This window comes from Narcine bancroftii, chromosome 3, assembly GCF_036971445.1.
Source record: "Narcine bancroftii isolate sNarBan1 chromosome 3, sNarBan1.hap1, whole genome shotgun sequence".
NCBI classification, from domain to species: domain Eukaryota; kingdom Metazoa; phylum Chordata; class Chondrichthyes; order Torpediniformes; family Narcinidae; genus Narcine; species Narcine bancroftii.
Genome location: NC_091471.1, coordinates 74,260,618 through 74,281,643, shown reverse-complemented (window position 1 = coordinate 74,281,643; position 21,026 = coordinate 74,260,618). Strand labels below are relative to the sequence as shown.

Sequence of the window (21,026 nt, the reverse complement as noted above, 5' to 3'; positions counted from 1 at the left end):
GTATGACTCTTTAACTCTATGATTCCTCATTATCAGAAATCCTGTGCAAATGGAATTCAAACAAAATACTTCAGGTCTGCTACATAGTCACATTTTATCACACCTTCTCAGGTACAATTAAGTTTTTTAGCATGGTCTTTAGATGAGAAGCATGAAAGAGGAAGTGATAGAAGAAATTGCCAATTGAATTTGGATACAGATCAAGATCTGAATTACTTACAAAAAGGCAAAACCACCACACAGGAAGAAACAAAAGAAGACCTGGTTTGAAAATGTTAAGCAGTCATCATCTGAGCATCCCTGGAAGACCCAGGAGCACACCTGTTGCATGACACCAATCCAAATTGTCATAGCATTTTTGTTTAAAGACACACAAAATAGCTTCATTAAAAGGAAAGCCTTCATGACATCTAAAATTCAAAAGTACTGGAAATACTCAGTGGATCAGGCAGCATCGATGGAGAGAGAAACAGAATTTACAAATACAGAGAATAATAACACTGCTTCTTGCTTCACAGATGTTGTCTGACTTATCAAGTGTTTCCAGGATTTGCCATTTCTATTCGAGGTTCCCAGCAGTTTTTCCAGCTTTTGAAGTTTACATCATTTCTCAACTGTGCTGTGCTAATTTGCAAAAGTCAGTTTGTCTATGTCATTCATAAGAAAATTTTTCCTTTAGCGTGAGAGGATTAGTAAAAGCCAGACGAATTTTAGAGTCTAAGCCTAGGATCAGAGCTGGGAACAGCATGAGGTTGCAAGATTAGCCCCTGGCACCCATGCAAGGGAAGAAAGGCAGGGAGGAAATTGCAATGTGCAATTAGTGATACTGATCACTATTTTGAACTTGCTTCATCTCGTTTTCCCCACTGCTGACTGAATTTCTGTTCCCAGTTCATTTCGAGCAAATATCTGTTAACTTTGATGAATCTTGATTTCTCCAGGTCAGCGCATTTCCTTTCTTCCATTCGATCCATTAATGTTTCAGGCACTATGTATTTGGAGCATGTGTCCACAGACTGAAGAGTTGGTGATGGGCTGCATTCTTTATTAACTGACACACAGGGTATAAGATCAGGCTAATTATGCTTGAACTGTATACATTCCTAGTTGGACTACAATATGAGCATTGTGTAAAATTCTGATGTCCACTTTGCAGGAAAGTGTGATTGCACTGGAAAGGATGCAGATGAGATTACAAGGAAGATTCCAAACCTGGAAAAGTTTAGCAAAGAGGAAAGATTGGATAGGATTAGATTTTTTTTTGGAACAGTGATGGCTGAAGTGATACTTAATTGAGATGTTTTAAATCATGAGAAGCAAACATAAAGGAAACAGCAATTATTTATTTCCTTTAGTGAAGTGGTCAAAAACAGGAGACTTTTCCTGTGGAGTAATTATTAAAACGATCATAAGAAAGATAGAGAAAAATGGTTTCAACCACAGGATGTTAAGAAGTCTGGAACTCACTGCCTGAAAAGATGGTGGAGACAAAAAAAATCATTAATTTAAAATGTACTTGAAAATCTACCTGAAGCTTCTGGGTTATGAACCAAGTAATATAGAATGGAATTATGATGAGTGGCTCTTTTTCAAATGGCACATTCATACTGACCTCAATTGCCACCTGCAAATCTCTGTTCTCTCATTGGCTATTTATTAGGGTAATTTCCCAGAAAAGAGCTAGGAACATTTCTATTTCTTGCCACAAATATACAACAATATCAAGTTGCCCTCAATCAACTAACCATGATTGGGTACAGCAGGAATGAAAATCATCTGTCAAAATCATGATTTGTCACAATGTAATGAAAAAAAAAACAGGTCAATTTCACAGAAAAGTGATTTATCAAAGTTAATGAAGACAGGGTCAAATCAGCTGGAGCTAAACTTTTATTAATGATTCATATTATTAATCTATTACATGTGTTGTAGTTGCAGGATGATGGTGTTGTAGTTGCAGGCAGTAGTTCAGCCAGTCGTCCTGATTGCATCCAATATAGATCCGGCATTAAATCTCCAGCTTCTTTATAACTTCTTATGAGCAGGTTTCACTGTACAACTATATTTTTTCTATTTGGGTATTAAAAACCTTTTTTAATATATCCCATTTTAGTTAAATAGTTTTGCCTGAGTACACGCATTAATTAACCCTTTAGGAGCTGGTAATATACAGTATGATCCCAAACTTGATCCTTATTAATTGCACAGCAATAATATAGTAAAAACACAATACTGAGAAACTCAGCAGATAGAACAGTAATCTAGCAAAGATGAAGATTCATAGCCAACATTTCAGGCTTGAGCCTTTCATCAAGATATGAGCAAAATGTAGACAGGTGCATGAACAATATTATTACTCATGCACCTGCCTGCAATTTGCTCATATCTTGATGTAAGCTCAACCTTCACTTCAACCCAAAGCCCAGGAACAGTAAAGCCCCCAGAAAGAGGTTCAATGTTGGAAACCTGCAGTCAGACGAAGTGAGAGGAAACTTCCAGGTAAACCTCAAAGCAAAGCTCAACGATGCAATCTGCCTCACGGACCCGTCCCCTGAAACCCTCTGGGATCAGCTGAAGACTACCATACTGCAATCCACTGAAGAGGTACTGGGCTTCTCCTCCAGGAAAAACAAGGACTGGTTCGACGAAAACAGCCAGGAAATCCAGGAGCTGATGGCAAAGAAGCGAGCTGCCCACCAGGCTCACCTTACAAAGCTGTCCTGTCCAGAGAAGAAACAAGCCTTCCGTCGCTCAGCGCGGACATTGGCGACTTCAGGGGTTTCTATGAGGCTCTAAAGGCTGTGTACGGCCCCTCACCCCAAGTCCAAAGCCCGCTGCGCAGCTCAGACGGCAAAGTCCTCCTCAGCGACAACCGATGGTCAGAACACTTCCAATCTCTTTTCAGTGCCAACCACTCAGTCCAAGATTCCGCCCTGCTCCAGCTCCCTCAACAGCCCCTAAGGCTAGAGCTGGATGAGGTCCTCACTCAGGATGAGACATATAAGGCAATCGAACAACTGAAAAGTGGCAAAGCAGCAGGTATGGATGGAATCCCCCCAGAGGTCTGGAAGGCTGGCAGCAAAACTCTGCATGTCAAACTGCATGAGTTTTTCAAGCTTTGTTGGGACCAAGGAAAATTGCCTCAGGACCTTCGTGATGCCACCATCATCACCCTGTACAAAAACAAAGGCGAGAAATCAGACTGCTCAAACTACAGGGGAATCACGCTGCTCTCCATTGCAGGCAAATTCTTCGCTAGGATTCTCCTAAATAGAATAATACCTAGTGTCGCCGAGAATATTCTCCCAGAATCACAGTGCAGCTTTCGCGCAAACAGAGGAACTACTGACATGGTCTTTGCCCTCAGACAGCTCCAAGAAAAGTGCAGAGAACAAAACAATGGACTCTACATCACCTTCGTTGACCTCACCAAAGCCTTCAACACGGTGAGCAGGAAAGGGCTTTGGCAAATACTAGAGCACCTCGGATGCCCCCCAAAGTTCCTCAACATGGTTATCCAACTGCACGAAAACCAACAAGGTCGGGTCTGATACAGCAATGAGCTCTCTGAACCCTTCTCCATTAACAATGGCGTGAAGCAAGGCAGTGTTCTCGCACCAACCCTCTTTTCAATCTTCTTCAGCATGATGCTGAACCAAGCCATGAAAGACCTCAACAATGAAGACACTGTTTACATCCGGTACCGCACGGATGGCAGTCTCTTCAATCTGAGGCGCCTGCAAGCTCACACCAAGACACAAGAGAAACTTGTCCGTGAACTACTCTTTGCAGACGATGCCGCTTTAGTTGCCCATTCAGAGCCAGCTCTTCAGCGCTTGACGTCCTGTTTTGCGGAAACTGCCAAAATGTTTGGCCTGGAAGTCAGCCTGAAGAAAACTGAGGTCCTCCATCAGCCAGCTCCCCACCATGACTACCACCACATCTCCATCGGGCACACAAAATTCAAAACGGTCAACCAGTTTACCTATCTCGGCTGCACCATTTCATCAGATGCAAGGATCGACAACGAGATAGACAACAGACTCGCCAAGGCAAATAGCGCCTTTGGAAGACTACACAAAAGAGTCTGGAAAAGCAACCAACTGAAAAACCTCACAAAGATAAGCGTATACAGAGCCGTTGTCATACCCACACTCCTGTTCGGCTCCGAATCATGGGTCCTCTACCGGCATCACCTACGGCTCCTAGAACGCTTCCAGCAGCGTTGTCTCCGCTCCATCCTCAACATTCATTGGAGCGCTTTCATCCCTAACGTCGAAGTACTCGAGATGGCAGAGGTCGACAGCATCGAGTCCATGCTGCTGAAGATCCAGCTGCGCTGGGTGGGCCACGTCTCCAGAATGGAGGACCATCGCCTTCCCAAGATCGTGTTATATGGCGAGCTCTCCACTGGCCACCGTGACAGAGGTGCACCAAAGAAAAGGTACATGGACTGCCTAAAGAAATCTCTTGGTGCCTGCCACATTGACCACCGCCAGTGGGCTGATATCGCCTCAAACAGTGCATCTTGGCGCCTCACAGTTCGCCGGGCAGCAACCTCCTTTGAAGAAGACCGCAGAGCCCACCTCACTGACAAAAGGCAAAGGAGGAAAATCCCAACACCCAACCCCAACCAACCAATTTTCCCCTGCAACCGCTGCAACCGTGTCTGCCTGTCCCGCATCGGACTTGTCAGCCACAAACGAGCCTGCAGCTGACGTCGACATTTACCCCCTCCATAAATCTTCGTTCGCGAAGCCAAGCCAAAGAAGATAAAGTACACTGTTTAACCTGCTGAGTTTCTCCAGTATGCTGTTTTTAATTCAATAACGCTGCCACAGACTTATATTTTACTGCAATAATATAGAATGTTTTCTGTGGGTGCCAATGAATCATGCTTCATTGGGTAAAGTTGAATTGAAACAAAGCTCTAAATATGAGTAATGTTCACAAAAAAAGAGCAGTATATACATACCTACAAATACATTTTCAATTTCCTTGTTAACTAGCAACAGAATTTAAAGCCTCAAGAGCATATAACTTTCTTGACTTTTGCAACATCTGGTTTCCCCAGAAAACAAATGTATTTTTGGGTCAAAATATCTATCCTTAGAAGTGGATGTTGAGAATTAATGACAAGCCTAATACACATGTACAATTTCAACTTCAAAAAAAAACTTAAAACTGTTTTCCATCTTACACATTGCAGCTGTTTCATTTAACTCCCCGATTACAGGTTTGCTGAGAAATGATAATATGTAACACCTTAAAAAGAACTTCATATTTTACCATGTGCCTTCTTTTAAGTGTTCCATTTGATGCTCTGTTTATTATAGGTTGGAATATGACATAGATTTGGCTAACTTACATTTTGTGCATCTGACTTCCCTATATCCCTGATCTGCCTAGACCCTGTTTTCCCCTGACTCTGCACTCAAAGAGCAGTAGACACAGATGAAATGCATTTCGTGCACCAACATCGCTCTAATTACTTTGGATGGCGTGCTATGCAAATCCTGACATCTTGCCAGCAGAACTCACATCAGGCCCTATTTACATCATAACAATGTCTTCATTTTCAGAGGAATTAGATATTCCAGCAGGTAACAATACCAATACCACACCAGCTCAATATCCACAAATCAGAAAGAAGCTCTGTAATATGAAACCCAAGCCCAGGTGGCGAGTTCCCATGCTGCTTTCTTACATTATTTTACACTCGTATGCTTTACTCCCACCAATTGTACTTCACGATATAATTTATTCTAGTTTTTTGTTTAGGTCTATTTATATGAATATGTTTACCTGAGAGCATTCAATAAGGTTTTTTTTTAATCTCAAAAAAGAAAACAACATGAACTTATAAATTTATAAATTATAGACATTAACATTTTGTTGCAGTTCACAAGCAAAGAATTTCTTTTCCAAAATACACTCACAATTTTCATTTTGAAACTTTTTAACCTGAAAATCTGTTTTTGAAATAGTACCTAGGAGTTGTTGAGTGAACAGCCTGTGTCTCAATTAAACAGCTCATCAAAAAGATGGTGCAACTGAGGAAAGTGTGAATGGAGGAAAGTTTAGAGGAGATGTCAGAGGTAAAATGTTTACACAGACAGAGGTGGGTGCCTGGAATACGTTGCCTGGGGCGGTGGTGGAGGCTGGTCAAACAACTCTAAGATAGTCACAGAAATATAAGTAAAATAGAGGGTTATGGGTGTGAGGGAGGGAAAAATTAGATTATTGTGGTATAGGTTTACATATTCGGTTCAACATTGTGGGCTGTACTGTGCTATATTCATTATTCCAATTGAAAATCTAGTACTGCCTCAGCATTACACTGAGGTGTTAACGCAGATTATTCTCTTAAGCCTTCCATGTGATATAATTCCCACATGGCAAGTTGATGATCTGCAAATGTGACTTTTTTAATGAGACATATAGTATAGTTACAGTCCCTTTCGGTCCACGAATCCTTGTCATCCAATTGACCTCAAACCCCAGTCATTTTTTGAAGGATAGGAGGAAACTGGAGCACCCGGAGGAAACACATGCAGACACGGTGAGAACATACAATCTCCTTACAGACAGTGTCGGATTCGAACCCGGGACACTGGCACTGTGACGAGATGGCACTAACCACTATACTAACTGTGCCGCCTTGCTACACTAACCGTGCCACCTCATATTGAAAATGTTTTCACAAGTTTAGCAGCTACTTGTCATATAAATTTTGTTTCCTCCAATTAGTTCTTTATCGTGGGACTATTGTGTGCGTGCGTGCGTGCGTGCGTGCGTGCGTGCGTGCGTGCGTGCGTGCGTGTGTGTGTGTGTGTGTGTGTGTGTGTGTGTGTGTGTGTGTGTGTGTGTGTGTGTGTGTGTGTGTGTGTGTGTGTGTGTGTGTGTGTACTTCCTGAAATTAATATTATAGTTGGCTCTTTGATTATTTTTGCCTTACTGATTCATATCAGAGTACACCTACATGGAATAAAACTTGGAATAAAATTAATGTCAAGGTATTTTTGCTTCAAACCTGTTCCTTCTGAAGACATGCCTTGCCTTTTTTAAAATCCCCTTTTCATGTTTCAAACCAAGCCTGCTCTGACATTTAATAAGATTATACCAGATCCAACTTTTCTCAAGCCTATTTTCCCACCCTATGATGACAATCCTTGATTCTCTTAATAAATAAAAAATTATTTAAATACATTCAACCTCCACCAGTTTCTGAGGCAAAGATTTTTAAAGGCTCACACTGCTTTGAAAGAAGAAATTCTTCCTCACCTTATTCATAAATTAGTCCCTTCTTGTTCAGAGAGCATGCTCTTTGATCTAAGACTCACTCATGAGGAAAAACGTCACCTGGCATTTACCCAGACAAACCTCTCAAGGATCTTGCATATCTTAATAAAATTACCTCTCAACCTTCTAAACTCTAAACTCCAATGAGTGCATAACCAAACCAATCAACTTTTCCTCATAAGATCATCCTTCCATAAGTGGAGACATGATATAGTACCTTCCCTGCACTCCTTCCAATGGTAAATAAGGGGGTCAAGATTGTATACAATGCCTTAGATGTAGTCATATTAGTGTCTTATACATTTGCAATAAGAATTTGAAATGAACCCCAGCCTTCCTTTAGCCTTCCTGATTACTTGCTACATTTACGATTGCTTTTTGTATTTTGTATGAGGATTCACAATTTCCTTTGTGCTGTAGCTTTCTGATCTTTCACCATTTATTAGAATAATCTCTATAACCACACTTCCTTCAAACATGAACATTGTGCTCCATTTGCCAGCTTTCTGTCCAGTCAACATCTCTCTGTAAATTATTTGTAACCACTTTGTAGCCTGCCTCCTCCCTACACTTTTATATCAACAATCTAACGATAGAACTCTTTCTTCTTTCATCTATCATTTTCTATTATAGTAGACAGCTGAAGCCTATGGCACACCACTGGTTATAGCAGTGGTTCTCAACCTTTTTCTTTCCAGTCACATCCCACTTTAAGTAATCCCTATGCCATAGGTCCTCTGTGATTAGTAAGGGATTGCTTAAGGTGATATGTGAGTGGAAAGAAAAAGGTTGAGAACCACTGGGTTATGGCTTGCCCGCTAGAAGCTGACCCCTTCCCCCATGTCCCTTTTTCCCAGTAAGCTACCTCTCTAATATACAAGGATGTTATCTCCAAAACCATGAGTTCTTATCTTGTATAACAAACATGACAACATGTTGCATGCCATTTTAAAAAGCAAAACTATTCTATCTACTGTTTTCCCTTTATCCACTTTGGATGAGGCTTCCTCAGAAAACTCTTATAGATTGGTCGGGCATATTATCTTCTTATCTCTCACTCTGAAACTGAATGCCAGTCTATCATTGTGTAATCAGTTTTTTCCCAAATTGATTTTTATTCAGAGATTATTTATTAATTGGCCTTAACACACATTACCAAATTCCAAATAACTTACTCTCTGTCTGGTTCCACAACATATTGCTTTGAGAAACTGTCCTGAATACGCTCTCTGAAGTCATCCTTCTAATGAGCATTCACTATTTGATTAATTTTATGTACCTGAAGTTTATTGTCACTTGATTGGTGGACTACTTTTTGCATCATCCCATTATTTCTTTATTTATATCCTTTTCTGCAGTGTTTAATTTTGGGGGCCTGTACCACTCTCTTATTGTTGTCTTCTTTTTATTGATAGCTTTGAATTTCACTCAAATAGACCCTATGTCTTTTGAGTCTTTCACAACTACTTATTTTATCTCTGATTAACAGAGCTATACAATCATCTTTTCTCCCTTACCTTCTCTTCCCCAACTTTCAATTAGATCATAGCTATTATCTCTATTTGTGGTGATTTTTTTCTCCCCCATGTATTTTGTTTCAGATAACAACTAAAAAGTTGTCCTTTTACCAATCTTTGTTACAGGTAATCCTGTCTACCTCTATTTGTTTCTGACTCTCTTTCCCCTGCCTTCCTCTTTTGCTTTCCATTTTTTGGACTTTTTTTTAACATGTTTGCTTTTTTTCCCTTCTCTGTGCCATACCAAGTTAAACTCTCCTTTTAACTCTAGCAATTTAATATTTCACCTTTCTTTGCATGACATTTCACTTCACATTTCCAAGGCAAACTATGAACTTGTGCATTAACATCAAATAATTCTTAGATTGCCAATATAAACAATAATCGCTGCATGATAAATTGATTTTTTTTTCAAGCAGGTTATATTTTTGCTCTTCATATCCTTTCCTCTGATACCCGTGAGGCAGTACATCATTGAGACCTCATTTAGAATTACAGATTCTATGTTTTCAGTATTCTTAAATAGCACCAATGTAGCATATTGTTTCCCTTTGGAACAATGCAATAACATGCATCTTCATCTTATATTTTCAACTTTTCTCAAATTATTACAGCGATCCACATTAATGAATAAACCATTAGTAGAGTATGCTTAGATAATCTAAGGTTAAATAAAAAGATGGTTATTCCCATAGTATAGAAATCTATGTGTTCAAAAAGATACTGAACAATAAACACATCAAAGTCACTATTAATTGATTCGCCGTGTTAGGTTAATTGGATCAATGCAGGCTGTCAACTGCCAACAAGGTTTAACCCCACCTTGAGCTCTCTGTCCTGCAACTTAATTTTCATTGTTATGTGGTCAGTAATGTCCTGCATCGGACTTGTCAGCCACAAACGAGCCTGCAGCTGACGTGGACATTTACCCCTCCATAAATCTTCGTCCGGGAAGCCAAGCCAAAGAAGAAAAGAATGAAAGCAATGAAAAGCATGCATCGGACCAAGAGTCAACTAAAATCTGTGCATTAAACGATTAAGACAAATAATGTAAACTTCAGAGTCACAGAACAGCTGTTAACTAATTATTGAAGTTTTTTTCTTAAAACAAATTGAAACTTGGAATCAAGCTACATGACAGGAATTACCAGTGAGATTCATCTAATACCTACCACATGAGTCTGGCAGTCAATTGTCAATAATTCAGGATGCCAGTGACACAGAGGGGATTGACACATATTTCTGAAAGGAGGTGTCATTTCCTTAAAATCATAAAATGATGAAATCTAGGGACTAGTTTTAGTTTTGAATTTATGAATAAGAGGGTTAGAATAAACTAAAATTGATCATCCTTATACTGAAGCTTGGATTAACTAAAAATGCTATACCATTGGTTTTCATTGAGGTGAGGTAGCAAGCTCACACATTTTAATTAGGTTTGCTGAAGCAGCTCAAGTTTTATTTTAACATGAAGACAAAAAACGTTCATTCATCAAAGCCAAGAAGGGAACATGATAGGAAATTAACTTTTATGATACCATGGGTTTTTAAATCAGATTTTTTTTTAATGAGCCTCTATTTGATAAACACTGTTACAAAGTAAAGCTTTATCTTCCTTTAAAACTCATTAAAAACTCCTTGTGGTCCAGATTTGTAGAAAATAAAATGTTTCCGGTGAGTGTTTGAACACATGTTTGTCATTTTACTCCCTATGTATAAGGAACATTTCAGTATGGCTACAAAAGTCATTAAAATGAGGAACAAGAACAAAAAGGTTCAACATTTAGATTTTTGTTTGAATTTTGTTACATGGTAATGAAACCAAATTTTACCTTGAAAATGTGCAATCTCAAATCACCAATGTCAATCGAGTGATTTGCATAACTTTAAATTACATTTACATAAGGTAAAATACAAGGTAATAAAAATATATATGGCAGGGAGATTGATATGCATTAGTTAAACATCAGGATTATCAACATTTAATCCATTACAGGGTTTGTTCTTTTTGACATTTCTCATGCCAGGAGGAGCAAGAAGGTTTGTTCCAGTGTCTTCAATGAGTCCTTAAGCTTACCAGTCCCCCTCCCCAGCCTCATTGAAACCCTTAATCCAAAGTCTGCAGCAATATCTCCATCTCCTCATTCATCCTCAGACACTAAATTCCCATGCCCAGCTGCCAGCCAGGTGGGAGTGTGCAAAATTATTTAAAACCTTAAAATCAGGAGGGTGTCTGCATTCCCTCTCTTGCCAGGCTCAATGCCCAGAATGTCAATCCCAGAATATCAATTCTTGCCAACATCAGCTTAATATCAATGCTACAATTACAACAGCAGAATGCAAAAGTTTGTCTTACATTAATGAGAACATAGAAACATACTGGAAAGAGTTAAACTACAGCAAAGGATAAAAGTCTTTGGTAGGATTTGTCTGGAGGCCTCCAGATAAAATTAAGACAAATAAATGATATATAAACACAAATATCATTAAAACATCTTTAAAATTTGAGATTTAAATTTTGCCAACATTTTGGAATAATATTTTGTAGATTCAAGAAGGAATCACCCTAAGCTAATTAGTGAGTAATGAATCAGAATGTCAGAATTAGTTGGCAATTCGGCAAATCCATATTTTGATTAAATTTGATACTGGTTTTGATGAGAAATTGAACAATATCAAACCAACATTTTACACTGAGGGAAAGCAAACTTCAAAGGGGTGAGGAATTAATTGATAACAGTCAACCAACTTAACGCTTTGTGGGTGAAAGTGTAGACAAAGAGTGGGAGATATTCACAAAACCATTTCTAAACTAGATGGACTGCGAAGCATCAAACATTGCAATTGAAAATTTTCCAATTACAGACAAAATATTTTAAAGGAGAATGATGAAGATATTATTTCACAAAAAGAAATCCAGCAGATTGGGAAATATTCAAAATATAAGTAAAAGATAAAAATGAAATAAAAATTAATAGAATTCAAACTTACAGGAAAACTAAACAATCCCTCTTTTTTCTTAATATCAGTGATAAAAGTATAAAGTAGAATATGGGCTCTCCTATATCCAAATGTAGGAGAAAGTAGGAATGAACAGATTTTTTTATTTGAGATTTTCCAATTGAAATGCTGTCAGTCGTGAAAAATACCCAATATTGTGCAATCTGGTTGACCGTACTGGATATGCGGGAAAGGGGGTTAGCATCAAGTTCCATATACCGATTAATGGTCTGGCTGTAGCCTATCACCATCCTGTTCTTATCCCCATTTCTCACCATGACCACCTGGGCCATCCAAGGGCTATTAATAGCCTCAATGATGCCCTTGCTTAATAAGTGCTGAGCCTCCACTTTAATGAACACCATGTCAGCTGCACAGTACATCTACTCCTGGTGACCACAGGCTTGCAATCAGGGTTGAGGCTGACAAACGGTGGGGGGTGGGGGGGGGAGGTCAACCTTGAGGGTCAAGAGACCACACGTCATCTGTGAACTGTTCATTGCAGACAGTGAGGTAGGGAGGGGTCAACTGCTATCGAATAAGCAGTTGATAATGTGCCTGTTTACCTGGACGTCCATCATGGACCTGGCAAGTTTTTGCGGGGCCTCCTGGTTCAAAGTAATGGAAGCCAGTATGGATTAATTGTCTGAGTTTGATGGGTGCTCCTGCCTCTGAGATGGCTGCCCTTGGCCCCAAAATGGCCAGCCTTGACCCCTCAAAGTACCGTATGCCTGGGAAGATAATGTTTGGCATGCAGACTGATTGTGCTGCGTGGAGTGGTGACTGACCATACGTGGTGCTGCTAGACCTCACAGATGGACTGGCAAACTTTGTTGTAATGCCCCTTTTTTCAGCACCTGGAACACACTGCATCCTTGGCAAGGCAGCATTTCCTCGTTTGTTAACCCTACCAGCAAAAGTATCTCCCGCCATGGCGGCCACTAGAGTAATGGGACTGATTAGGGTTCCAGTCACTCATGGGGTGGGACGATGCCCTGTCGAAGGATAGTAGCACCAGCGGTAACTAAGTGGCAGAGTAGACATTTGAGTTCTGGAGGGCCACCTCCAGAGTCTCCGTAAGTTCAACTGCCCTTCGGAGATCAAGAAATTTTTGTTCAAATAGCCATTGCTGTTTGTACCTGGAGCAGATACCAGCTACATACATGTCTCTGATGAGGTCCTGTGTAATGGGCAGCTGACACGGGCTTACAGTCACATGCTCTACACAAGATCCGAAGGGCACGCAGGTACTCGACACTCAATTTACCAGGTCACTGTCTTTTGGTGGCCAGGAGGTGCCTGGTATAGACTTCATTAACTTTCCTGCAATACTGGGCCTTGAGGGTCTCCATAGCTGCTTGGTACAAGCTGGCATTTCTGATCAACAGGAACACTTGGGGCCTGACATGTGAGAGGAGTAGTCTCAGTTAGTTAACATCTGTGGTGATAGCATCTGCGGCCGCCACCAAGAAATTTTTGAAGCAGCGTTGCCAAAGTTCAAACATGTTCAGAGCAACTGGCGACCGGGGATCGATGTCAAGCTTCTCAGGTTTAAGGTTACCGAAATATATGCATTTTTTTGGAAAAATTTAGTTAATAAAATTGATGTACCATCAATAATCACAAAAGGCTGATATTGTGAAACTATCAGGCTTTTATTAACTAAAGACAGGAAGTACCAGCAACCTTATTGACTGATCGAAGCAAAGGATGTGTCTCAGGAGGCGTACCCAGCCAGCAGCAGCCAATCATGGCAGAACAGTGGCTTATTACATGTTTATTTCAGAGCACAGAAAAATCAAATAACTCCAACACAAGTCATACAGCCACCTCAATCATCTCCATTTCTGTTCCCTTTCATTTTTATGTTTAATCTCTAGCACAGAATTATTGCAAAAAAGCCTCAGAAGTCCATTTAAACAGCATCTATTCATTATGTTAGTGACTTCCTCAAACATTTCAGATGTCATTTGTAGGGAAATCATTGGAACTGATTATCAAAAACACCAACTGTGCATGTAAAACAAGAGCTGTCAAAGTAAACCACCATGCATCAGCAGGCAAAATAGATCACATCTGACTGAAACAATCCCACATTACATGGTGTCTGAGCCAGAGTTGGCAGGTTATAACTTACATTACTCATTATATAGGTTGTATTCACTCGTGGGCCACAAATGAGAAAAGAACCAGATTCATTTTCACTCAAATACAATTCTAGTTTTCTCTCACGGATTTTGCTGACATGCTAAAAATGTCAGGAAGTCAGGATACTGGAAAATTCCTGGTGGCGGTGATGTGTACATCCTACCAACCAGTCTTGAGGATGGGATGAAGAGAAAGAAACAAAAAGGTTCAAGACTCCTTTATTGACAGTAAATAATGCAGAAATGTAACATTATAAGAAATTTTATTTTGCGCTTAAATTGTACTTCCATTTTAAGGAGAATATTTGATTAACACCACCTCCAGAAATAAATGTGCCCAGCTTCAAGAATACACATCATTCCACAGTGAGAGAACAATGAAAGACAAAGAAATAGGATAAGTGTGCAAAATGATTAGAGCTCTACTTTCTAGATTGTATGTGTCACTGGAGGGTTAATTAAATCTCATGTTGACATATGAAAGTGTGATATAGCAGCCACTACAGGGTACAGCCCATTGAACAAAATTCAGACCACCCCCATCTTTTATAACAAAAGCACAGTGTCGAGACCAGCTGAGACAAGATCAAAGGTGCTAGTCATTGTCATTCCCAGTCAATAGAGTCAACATAAAATGTGACTTTAAAAAGAAACTCCTCACTTTATTCCTGAGCAAACTGTGAAGCAATTTAAAAGACCTGTCAATCAGAAGCACAAATCTGAGAACCATACTAAGACTATAACTGAGTTCCCTGCATCAGAGTGCTGCATTCAAGGGTGAGGAAAACCTATTGCATGTGGCTGTATTTACTACAGACTGATGACACTTTTAAATACACATCCCTCTTTGTATACGTATCTCTGCAATGTTCTTACAAGATCTCAGGAATCCTCTAAATCTGGATTGTTGATCATTCCCACATTTAATTGATTTGCATTAAGCCTTTAGCTGCTGAGAACGAAAATTCTGAGTTAGTTATTAAAACGCTTTGCATGCCCACTGCCTTTCCCTCAATTCAGAAACTCCTAAAAATCTACACCCTCAATATCTCCTTATGTAGAATATAAATTAAATCAAGGCCAAAAATATTGATCGACTTTTACTTCCCATGGATGCTGTATGATCTGCTGAGTTTCTCCAACATGTTTATGTATTCTACTAGACCCCAGGATCTGCTAACTTTCTTTTCAATCATTTCACATACTTAAGCTACCATTTTTCCTTGATAAGAATCCTATGAAGTGCCTTGAGATGTTATTTTAAGGTAAATATATTCATGACTATTTTTTCAGTCAATGATCATTTCCTAATTTGCATTCATTTTATTGCTGTAAGAGTCTTGATATACATAGATCAACAGGATCCTGACCTGAATCATTAAATATTTCTCCAGCAGTTTATGTGTGCCTTTTCTATACATTCAATGGCTTATACATGGAACAAAATGAACTATTGTTCATGCAATACCTTGAGAATTTATGGGTTGCTTGGGTTGCTTAGCAGTTAGCGCATGATTACAGCGCCAGTGATCAGGTTTCAATCCAGCACTGTCTGTAAGGAGTTTGTATGTTCTCTCTGTGACCTATGTGGGTTTTCTCCAGGTTCTCTGAGTGATCTTCCCACCCTCCAAAAATGTTTGTGTTTGGTAGGTTAATTGGTTGTAATTGGGCAGTATGGATTTTATGAGTTGTATTGTTAACAATTTAGAAGAATTGATAGACAATACAGTATGTACATTTTGTTTCTAAATCAATTCATTCAAATAAGCTTTTTGTTCAAATCATGTAATTTACCATTTAAACATTTGCTCATAATCTTATTTATGCATTCAAATAAATAAAGAACCATTCACACATGCATACCTTGTGAGAGGTCTTGAAATAAAGTACAAATCCTTATGTGTTTATTATTTATTTCTATATATGAAGAGAAAGTATTACTATTAGGAAATGGATCAAGAAGCAAAAGGCATGGATTTTAAATTATTGTGAAACGCACAGCACATTGCAGAAGCCTAATAGTCTGAATATGCCTGAGATTGTCTGCTTCGGAAGCTAAGCAGGCTCAGGCCTGGTCAGTACTTGGAGGAGATACTGCCTAGGAACACCAAGTGCTGTAGGGGCGCTGGACAAGCTTCCTTACAGTAGACAAAAGTTAAAGAATTCCAAGTCTGTTACATTCTAAATGTAGTATTACGTGACAATAATGGAACCCTTACATTGGGAAATTTCTACAGATGTACTATAGGTGGAAAGTATGGTGACCGGCTGCATCACACGGGGACACCAATACCTTGGAGCCTAAAGCCCTCCAAAATGTAGTGAACACAGTCCGGGACATCACAGGTACATGCTGTAGCAAGAAAAAATAGTTTGAATAATGTTAACTGTTTCTCTTCATATAGATGTGCCTGATCTGTTTAATATTTCCAGCATTTTGTTATCATGTCAAATTTCCAAGATCTTCAGATTTTTGTCAATAAATTTTTTGACAGTATGTAAACAAATTTTAAACAGTAAGTACTTGTGATATGGATTACACTGCCTGAAAATTTAAATTCATTGTGCCTTCTGAAGAGAATTTGTTAAATATTTGAAGATAAAAACATAGCTGGATGATAGGGTCAGAGCAGGCAATCACACTGGCTCTACTGCTTAACACAGAGGTCCATGCATCCACAGTGTCAGTGGGTTAAGTCACTTCCTGTTCTATAACAACTCAATTATTCCACTCTCTTAACGAATCACTGCCAGTGTGCACAGCTCCAAAATCCTATTGTTCTAATTTTCGGTGACAAGGTAAGACAGCTGTGATTTTTTTTTTGTAAAATGGAATACTTACATATTTATAGAATTTCAAGAGAACTTTTTTTTAGGATAACAACTTCTTTTCAGCTTTATGTAAGCCTGAATTAGCCTGTGGTTTCACATTTCTCTTTGCCATTCCATAGAAATGTCTATTGCAAACCTGTACTGTTGCCATAAATGTATTAGTTCTGGACAGTAATATAAAAATGGCCACATATTGTTGGAAGAGTAAAGTTATATCAAGATTTAGATTTAAGTGGTTTCCATTAGCCAAATAAATAATACTTTCATTGTAAATATTTGTTCAAAAATATCTAATCTTAAAAGTAAACCAAACCATCAAGTATCAATATAACATTTGGGTCAAGAGAAAGAAGTGGATAAATGAAACGTACCACTATTCCCTGATTATATTGTACTGGGAGCATATCTTCTTCAAATCAGTTTTTGAGCACCTGGATACATTTGTGATACAATGGAGTAAGGCGGTATTGGTTGTTAAGACGGTTGGCACAGTTGGCATAGTGCAATTCTTTTAGAGCGCCAGCGATTGGGACTGGATTGGGGTTCAAGTTCCATGCTGTCTGTAAGCTATTGTATGTGCTCCCCGTGTCTGCGTGAGTTTTCTCTGGGGGCTCCAGTTTCTTCCCATCAAACGTACTGGGGGTGTTGGTTAATTGAGTGTAAATTGGGTGGCACAGAGACAATGGGCTGCAATGGCCTGTTATTGTGCTGCATGTTTAATTTTAAGATTTAAAATAGATTCTTCTATTGTCCTATTGTAGAGTCATAGGTCATAGAAAGATTCAGCAGGGAATCATTCTCTTTGGCCCACCATGCCCAATCTAATTCTAATCCATTCACCCTACCTAATCCTACATTAATCTCATTGTTCTTTTTCTTCTCATATTCTCAATTGCACCCACACTAAGGGTAATCTATAGTGTCTAACTCAACACACACACACACACACACACACACACACACACACACACACACACACACACACACACACACACACACACACACATCTTTAAGATATGGAAGGAAGCTGGAGCACTGAAGAAAATCCATATAGTCACAGGGAGGAAATGCAGTCTCTACACAGACAGCACCAAAGGTCAGGATTGAATTGAGGCCTTTGGGCTGTGAGAAGCATTCTACTTAAAACTTTGGCCCACTTCCTTTCCTATTTGAAAAAGGTAAACAAATGGATGATGATCAGTGGCCAGAGGATACTATCCGGGTAAATGAGGACATTAGATACAGAAGCAGAAGTAGTCCAGCCCCTCGTATTTAGTCTATTATTCAGTCTGATTCATTGCTGAACTTTAATCTCAGAATCACTTTCCTAAATTAACTCCATATCCCTTGATTCCTAATATCACCCTCCTCCTTGAATATGCTCAGTGATTGAGGTTTCACAGCTTGCATGGCTGTTCTGCTTGATATCACAGTGTTTGAAGAGATGTATTTCAGAGACCCAGCAATTTCTAAGAATGGTGAAAGAGATTATGTGTTTGATTACAGTCTACACTATTTTACTGCTGCTTTTCCTCTTGCACTATGGATGCATCCCCGATCCAAACACTGGCACCTCCTGGACTACATCCTGGTGCGAGAAAGTGACAAACGAGATGTGCTCCACACCAGGGTCATGCCTAGCGCGGAATGCCACACTGACCACCAGCTGGTTCGCTGCAAGCTCAACCTTCACTTCAAACCAAAGCCCAGGAACAATAAAGCCCCCAGAAAGAGGTTCAATGTTGGAAACCTGCAGTCAGACGAAGCGAGAGGAAACTTCCAGGCAAACCTCAAAGCAAAGCTCGACGGTGCAACCCGCCTCACGGACCCGTCCCCTGAAACCCTCTGGGATCAGTTGAAGACTACCATACTGCAATCCACTGAAGAGGTACTGGGCTTCTCCTCCAGGAAAAACAAGGACTGGTTTGACGAAAACAGCCAGGAAATCCAGGAGCTGCTGGCAAAGAAGCGAGCTGCCCACCAGGCTCACCTTACAAAGCCGTCCTGTCCAGAGAAGAAACAAGCCTTCCGTCGCGCATGCAGCCATCTTCAGCGCAAACTCCGGGAGATCCAAAATGAGTGGTGGACTAGCCTCGCCAAATGAACACAGCTCAGCGCGGACATTGGCGACTTCAGGGGTTTCTACGAGGCTCTAAAGGCTGTGTACGGCCCTTCACCCCAAGTCCAAAGCCCGCTGCGCAGCTCAGACGGCAAAGTCCTCCTCAGCGACAAGATCTCCATCCTCAACCGATGGTCAGAACACTTCCAATCTCTTTTCAGTGCCAACCGCTCAGTCCAAGATTCCGCCCTGCTCCAGCTCCCTCAACAGCCCCTAAGGCTAGAGCTGGATGAGGTTCCCACCCTGGATGAGACATATAAGGCAATCGAACAACTGAAAAGTGGCAAAGCAGCAGGTATGGATGGAATCCCCCCAGAAGTCTGGAAGGCTGGCGGCAAAACTCTGCATGCCAAACTGCATGAGTTTTTCAAGCTTTGTTGGGACCAAGGTAAACTGCCTCAGGATCTTCGTGATGCCACCATCATCACCCTGTACAAAAACAAAGGCGAGAAATCAGACTGCTCAAACTACAGGGGAATCACGTTGCTCTCCATTGCAGGCAAAATCTTCGCTAGGATTCTACTAAATAGAATAATACCTAGTGTCGCCGAGAATATTCTCCCAGAATTACAGTGCGGCTTTCGCGCAAACAGAGGAACCACTGACATGGTCTTTGCCCTCAGACAGCTCCAAGAAAAATGCAGAGAACAAAACAAAGGACTCTACATCACCTTTGTTGACCTCACCAAAGCCTTCGACACCGTGAGCAGGAAAGGGCTTTGGCAAATACTAGAGCGCATCGGATGTCCCCCAAAGTTCCTCAACATGATTATCCAACTGCACGAAAACCAACAAGGTCGGGTCAGATACAGCAATGAGCTCTCTGAACCCTTCTCCATTAACAATGGCGTGAAGCAAGGCTGTGTTCTGGCACCAACCCTCTTTTCAATCTTCTTCAGCATGATGCTGAACCAAGCCATGAAAGACCCCAACAATGAAGACGCTGTTTACATCCGGTACCGCACGGATGGCAGTCTCTTCAATCTGAGGCGCCTGCAAGCTCACACCAAGACACAAGAGAAACTTGTCCATGAACTACTCTTTGCAGACGATGCCGCTTTAGTTGCCCATTCTGAGCCAGCTCTTCAGCGCTTGACGTCCTGCTTTGCGGAAACTGCCAAAATGTTTGGCCTGGAAGTCAGCCTGAAGAAAACTGAGGTCCTCCATCAGCCAGCTCCCCACCATGATTACCAGCCCCCCCACATCTCCATCGGGCACAAAACTCAAAACGGTCAACCAGTTTACCTATCTCGGCTGCACCATTTCATCAGATGCAAGGATCGACAATGAGATAGACAACAGACTCGCCAAGGCAAATAGCGCCTTTGGAAGACTACACAAAAGAGTCTGGAAAAACAACCAACTGAAAAACCTCACAAAGATAAGCGTATACAGAGCCGTTGTCATAGCCACACTCCTGTTCGGCTCCGAATTATGGGTCCTCTACCGGCATCACCTACGGCTCCTAGAACGCTTCCACCAGCGTTGTCTCCGCTCCATCCTCAACATCCATTGGAGCGCTTACATCCCTAACGTCGAAGTACTCGAGATGGCAGAGGTCGACAGCATCGAGTCCACGCTGCTGAAGATCCAGCTGCGCTGGATGGGTCACGTCTCCAGAATGGAGGACCATCGCCTTCCCAAGATCGTGTTATATGGCGAGCTCTCCACTGGCCACCGTGACAGAGGTGCACCAAAGAAAAGGTACAAGGACTGCCTAAAGAAATCTCTTGGTGCCTGCCACATTGACCACCGCCAGTGGGCTGATAACGCCTCAAACCGTGCATCTTGGCGCCTCACAGTTTGGCGGGCAGCAACCTCCTTTGAAGAAGACCGCAGAGCCCACCTCACTGACAAAAGGCAAAGGAGGAAAAACCCAACACCCAACCCCAACCAACCAATTTTCCCCTGCAACCGCTGCAATCGTGTCTGCCTGTCCCGCATCGGACTTGTCAGCCACAAACGAGCCTGCAGCTGACGTGGACTTTTTACCCCCTCCATAAATCTTCGTCCGCGAAGCCAAGCCAAAGATGGAAATTGTGAATATTTATATTTATCTATCTTTATCTATGTAGTTGGTGTGCCTTACATACCTGTTTGGCTGCAGTA

General features: G+C 40.8%; 1 protein-coding gene across 1 annotated transcript in view; it reads left to right on the top strand.

Moving 5' to 3' along the window:
* The window catches only part of fgf10a (fibroblast growth factor 10a), a 168,272-nt gene that overhangs the window by 68,029 nt on the left and 79,217 nt on the right, over positions 1-21,026 (top strand). The window lies entirely within an intron of this gene.